The sequence below is a fragment of the Artemia sp. Qi Xiang Cuo genome, chromosome 5 (genome assembly GCF_049724085.1).
Source record: "Artemia sp. Qi Xiang Cuo chromosome 5, ASM4972408v1, whole genome shotgun sequence".
In the NCBI taxonomy this organism is placed as follows: domain Eukaryota; kingdom Metazoa; phylum Arthropoda; class Branchiopoda; order Anostraca; family Artemiidae; genus Artemia; species Artemia sp. Qi Xiang Cuo.
The window spans coordinates 23106511-23112510 of record NC_142798.1 but is presented as its reverse complement, the minus strand read 5'-3'; the positions used below and the strand labels follow the sequence as shown (position 1 = coordinate 23112510).

At 34.0% G+C, this 6000-nt stretch overlaps 1 pseudogene across 1 annotated transcript in view; it reads left to right on the top strand.

The window, feature by feature from the left end:
• The first annotated feature begins 614 nt into the window (after positions 1–614).
• Positions 615–6000, top strand: part of LOC148951955 (neuropeptide SIFamide receptor-like) — a 45766-nt pseudogene continuing 40380 nt past the window's right edge. Inside the window, exons 1-2 of the transcript XR_016141788.1 lie at positions 615–648; positions 3030–3164. The product of XR_016141788.1 is annotated as a neuropeptide SIFamide receptor-like (transcript). The remainder of the gene's footprint in view (positions 649–3029; positions 3165–6000) is intronic.

Sequence of the window (6000 nt, the reverse complement as noted above, 5' to 3'; positions counted from 1 at the left end):
AATCACGGACATTTTCTCAATCTCGGGTAACATTAAACTTAATGGATTTGTATATTTAATCAGCATAAAAAGTATTAAGTTTTTGATGTATTAAATGTTATCAAAATTCCTCTTTTTGGAGTTTTGGGTTACAATTGGTCTAGAGTTTCTCCTTATTTGGACTTCGTTACCACGAACTATTCGATTGGTATAGCTTTGATAGTCACATTGATAAACTGAATTTTTTCCTTGAAATATTTGTTTCAAAATCGTTACTTGATGTCCTGCTTTTAGTTGATAATTACAATGCCGTTGGTACTTCATATTCTTCTTTTCTTGGTTTATTAATTTTATCAGTTAGCTACATTATTATAATTTTCATCAACTTTTATATTCCAAAATTCGCGCCCAAAGTGTCCCTTGTAAATGCAGTGTCTACAACTTTTAGAACTTTTTGCTTACTAGAGTACCCGCATACCAATAAAAATGACTCAGTAGTATACGCATGGCACTACATTTGTAAATATCGAAAATTGACCAATCACTGAGGATGTGTTGTCCCTTCAACTTATTTTTACAAGTTCCAAAGAGATCATCTAGTTAGTGTTCGTTCTTATTCTCAAGGCAATAGAAAGGGAATAACTAGCAAAAGAGTAAATATCACTACGGGTGAGTAATACTCACTGAGTAATTAAAAATAAATAACCTAAACTACATAATAACATCAATAAACAGCAAGTTTTAGTCATATGGAACATATTTCAAAAGGGCTAGATCAAATTCACATATGCAACCTATGTTATTTTGGGATCAAATATATTTTGTGATTTCGAAATTGTGCACTGTGAGCTTCCTTTTCAGACCCTATAGGTTTTAGGACTTACATCATGCTCAGTCGCTGATCGCCTAGACCATGAAAGGGCCAAATAAAAGATCCTCTTGTCATACGAGAATAACAAATAATCCCCACCGAAAGGATTAAAAAAAAAAGTAGAAAAAATTAAATAGAAAATGTCTAGACGACTGAGACTTGTTCCCTCTGCTGTAATGCAGTGAAAGAAAAAAAGTTGTACATTTTAAAAGGATAACCAAATATTGTAAAAGGACAAACTGTTCAACCAAAAATTAGTATTGGTTATATACTAAGCACTATGTTTTATTCTCTGTTTTTCCCCTGTGTCCTTCACTTCCATAAGCCTTTGTGGTTAATTAATTGTCATGTGGGCAAATTTTTGACACCCAATATAAGTTTTTTTATACTACTTAGATATTTGTATCATAATAGTAATTTGTATAATTTACACCAGAACATGAATCATTCGTTCCGGAATGTATCTCCATTGATTCTTTCAAAAGAAGATTCAATACTTACCTAAAACATCGATAAAAGACTAGGGGCAATTAAGTATAATTCTAGCTTGCGCCATGAATTTAGGAATAAAACATGTTTTTGTCCCTTGGATTTATCATGGGTCTAATCATTTCTGAACTAAGAAATTTCTTTCGGTTGTTCCAAAACTATGAGGTTTTAAGGGCAGCGCCACATTTCAAGTATTTTAAGTATTTAAAATATTTAAACATTTATTAAGTAGGGTACTTAAAAATTTTAGTATTTACAATAAAATTATCACTGATAAAACAAAAACCCTGCAGTGAAAGAAAAATCGCAGTGGAATTTAGACACGGATTTTTTGAACAACATCGTTAATAAAATGTAAGTAAGAAGTGACTGTTATGATTTTAAATGAATTTCGTAAAAAGGAGTTTTGATAACAATAAATCCATCGAAAGTCAAAACAATCGACTTTTTATAGTGATTCTAAGACGGCAAGGTTCATTAAGTCGAAAGCTACCCACTTAAAGTTTCAAGCCTAGGAAAATTTGCCCTTTTTTTAAAAAAAGAACGAATTAATCTCTGAACTAGAGTAGTCTTGATGGAAACTACACCAACAAATCCAGCATGTCAGAGAACCTTTATGCGGATGTTTTAAGTCTGTATGCATAAAAATACGAAATTTTGTGTGTTCCCAACAGGGATGATCAGAGATATGCGGTTATTTGTTTGTTTATTTCCCTAGTAGTGATCATATGGAATCTATGACCCTAGATTATTTATAGACGACTCAGTCAAACGGAAATGGGAGGTTAAAGTACTTTTTCAAGTAGTAAAAGCGATTGTGCCACAATAAATGACGTGGTGCAAAAACGTTCTTTTGAAACAAAGAAGGCCAAAAACCATTCGCGTGAAAATTCCGGGATAGCCGATTGATTTAAAACTATTAAATTTTATCATGGGTCTAATCATTTCTGAACTAAGAACTTTCTTTCGGTTGTTCCAAAACTATGAGGTTTTAAGGGCAGCGCCACATTTCAAGTATTTTAAGTATTTGTATTTTTTATCATTTTTATTTGTATCAAATATTTTAAGTATTTGTAGTTCTTACTAGCTCCTCTGTAATTACAGAAATAATATAATTGAGGAGCACCGCTTGATCTCTGTGTAGGTGGGGGAGAGGTACCTTAAGCCTGAAAGAGCACAATTTTATGCCCACATTTTGTAATTCCCAGTGAACCTTTAAGTAAACAGAGAATCGGGCTTAGAGGATGGGGATAAGAAGCTATCACTAATCTCCCTTCATATTCAGGAATTTTTTTGCACTAAGCCTTTAATATCGATGCTGCGGTGATAGTTCCTCTGTAATTACAGATATAATTGTTCTTGGTAGCAAAGAATCAAATTTATATGCTTACCTGTACAAAGGGGAGAAGAGCTTGAAGAGGGGGAGGTGGTTGATTATGAGTGTCACCAGGAAGTCTTCCAGGGTGAGTGTGTGCTACGAGATGCTTTGTTTTTACTAAGATTTAAATGGGAATATTTGTCTGTTTCCTATTTATATAAATTTTGTATGTCTTCTGGTTTCCTCAGGGGAGAAGGGATTGACCTTCTTGGCACACCTACAGGTGTTCACGAAGGACGAATGATTTGTTTGAAGAGCTCATCTTGAAAACTATGGAAATGATTGCTCTACCATTTATTTTTGATATTTCAGGACATTTCTTCTAGTCAATAGAAAAGCAAAGAAGCTAAGTGCGGGATTTTTCTCAAAAGAAAAATGTTCTGTAAGAGTTGAACATTGGTGCGGAGAATGGAGTTTGAGGGAACGGTGGCCCACATCGAATCTAGGGTAACTTTTTGAATGGTATTGAAAACGACCTGAAATTAGATAAGAAAAGAGGTTTTTTTTGAGGGATTGTTCAGAGCAACAATGAAACTTTAAAGGGACTGAAATTATTCATTATATGAGGGGGGGGGTGTCTTCCTCACTCAATCGCTTTATACGTATAGTAATACTTATTATCCCATTCCAATCAAGGGCGCTGGCAGAAAATTCTCCAGAGTGGGAGGGGGCAAATGCCAAAATATCACTGGTGATTGGATGACAGGGAATATATTTCATAATTTTTTTTTCGTAGGAATGAGTTTATTTTTAAGTACTTTTAGGAAAAAACTCTCAAATAAGAGCAAACAAATTGCATGCAAAATGAAACAAAATACAATAAGTTTTAAACGACAAGGATTCCTGGTAAAGGGATCAATCTGTTTAATCAATAATATATTTAATTATTATGAATTTAATCCTAAAAGAAAATCAAACTCAAACCAAAATTACAGAAAGATTGCTTCCATAGATTATAACAGATGTAGACTTGTCTTTGTGCAATTTTCTACGCCTTAGAATAGTTTAAAAAAGGAGTAGAGATACTGAAAAATCATCCTGCCTGCATAGATATCACGTTTTGATTTTATAACGGCCATGTAAAATTTACCTTTTTCATTACAGGACAATTCTCCCCTCAAACTTAAATCCCTTATACATTCAGACATTAACAAAATAGAATAGCGAAAGAAAGACAAAATTTAAACTTACTATACAGCTGTCAAATTGACCCCCTTTATTTTTATTGTCCTATTCAACTAAATAAAATGAAGAGGTTAAAACAAGTTTTCGTCACAAGAGAACTTATCAAATAGTTTGTGATAAAAAAAAAAAAAAAAAAAACAAATGAAAGTAAAAAGTGACTTCGAACAATAATCACCAAAACTGAAAATGGAATTCTCATGACAATTGCTACACCGGCAATATTGGCTTTTTATGCTGATTCTAAATATATAAGATTCTTTCAGTTTATTGTTACCCACCCAAAACCAAAAATCTGAGAAAATTTACCTGATTTTGAAAAAAGGGAAACCCTCCCAACAAGCAATCGATCTTATTGATTTTTTTTTTTTTTTTTTATAAGATACATCATATCAGAGAACCCTACCGTAGAGATTTCAAGCTCCAATCCTCAAAATGTGGAATTTCACTTTTTTCAGAAGAAACGTCGTCGATGCATGTTTATTTGTTTTGCCTTTTCCCAGGGGTGATTGTATCAAACCGAAGGTCCAAGATAATTGGGATGGAGCTCATTCAAAACTAAATTTTAAGCTCTTTTTAAGTGACCATACAGATTAGGCCAGGGAAAACTCTTGTTTTCTTGCTATGTTAGGGCACAAAACTACAACTTTACCCCAAAGAGGATGAATTTGCATTCAATTTAAAATTCTGAGAAGCTAATTTATTTAAAAGTATGAATAACTATATTTTAGGCTTTATCAAACAGTTCGTGGTAACGAACTGTAAGTAATGAGCGACCCGGCTCAATGGTAACCGAAACTCTAGAAAACGGGTTTTTGATACCAATAGATACATCAAAAGAATCAAATTTCAATGCTGATTTCAAATATATAACTTTCATCAAGTTTAGTGATACCCATCAAAAGTTACTCGCATGAGAAAATTTGGATGATTTTCAAAAAAAGGGGGAAAGATCCCCTAAAAATTATAGAACCTTAATGAAAATAACACCATCAGATTCAGCGTATTAGAGATCCCTACTGTAGAGCTTTCAATCTCCTATCTGCAAAAATGTGGAATTATGTATTTTTTGCCAGAACAAAGATCACGGATGCGTGTTTATTTGTTTTTGTTTGTTTTTTTTTCCCAGGGGTGTTCGTATCGAACCAGTGGTCCTAGAATATCGTGGGAGGGCTCATTGGAACGTAAATTAAAAGTTCTAGTGGCCTTTTTAAGTGACCAAAAAATGGAGGGCAACTAGGCCCCCTTCCCCGCTTATTTTTTTCCCAAAGTCACCCGATCAAAATTTTGAGAGAGCCATTTTGTTCAGCATGGTCGAAAATATGATAAATATGTCTTTTAGGATGACTTAATCCCCCGAAGTCCCCAGGGGGAGGGCTAAATTTATGAACTTTACCCAATGTTAACATATAGTATTGGTTATTGGGAAGTATACAGAAGTTTTCAGGAGGGTTTTTTTCTGGTAGTGTGGGGGGGGGGTGTGTCGGGGGTTATGTTGGAGGATCTGTCCATGAAGGAAGTTTTAATGGGGGAAGGGAAATTGCCATGAAGGGGGCGCCGGACTTGCCAGCATTATTTATTGGTGATTGGGACGTATACAGACATTTTCAGGAAGGATTTTTTCTGGAGGGGGGGGGCTAGAGGAGGGGGTTACTCTGGAGAATCTTTCTGTGGAGGATGTTTCTTTGGGGTAAGGGACATTTCTATGAAGAGGGTGCTGGATTTCCAAGCATTATTTAAAAAACGATCAGAAACTAAATAAATAAAAAAACAAGCTTTTTCAACTGAAAGTAAGAAGCAACATTAGAACTTAAAACGAACAGAAATTATAACGTATGTGAGGGGGTTCTTCCCTAAGTCAATAGCTCGCTCTTTACGCTACAGTTTTTTTTATAGTGCCTTCAAAAGAGCTATCTATTCTAATTAAACGGCCTTTGTGATTCAGAGGTTTATGAATCAATTTTTTTTTTAACTTTTAACGTAAAGAGCGTGGTATTGACTAAGGGGAGAACCCCCTCATATACATAATAACATATACGTAATAAAAAAAACAATAAAAAAAAACAAGTGATACGGCTCAATAGTAATCGAAACTTTTAAA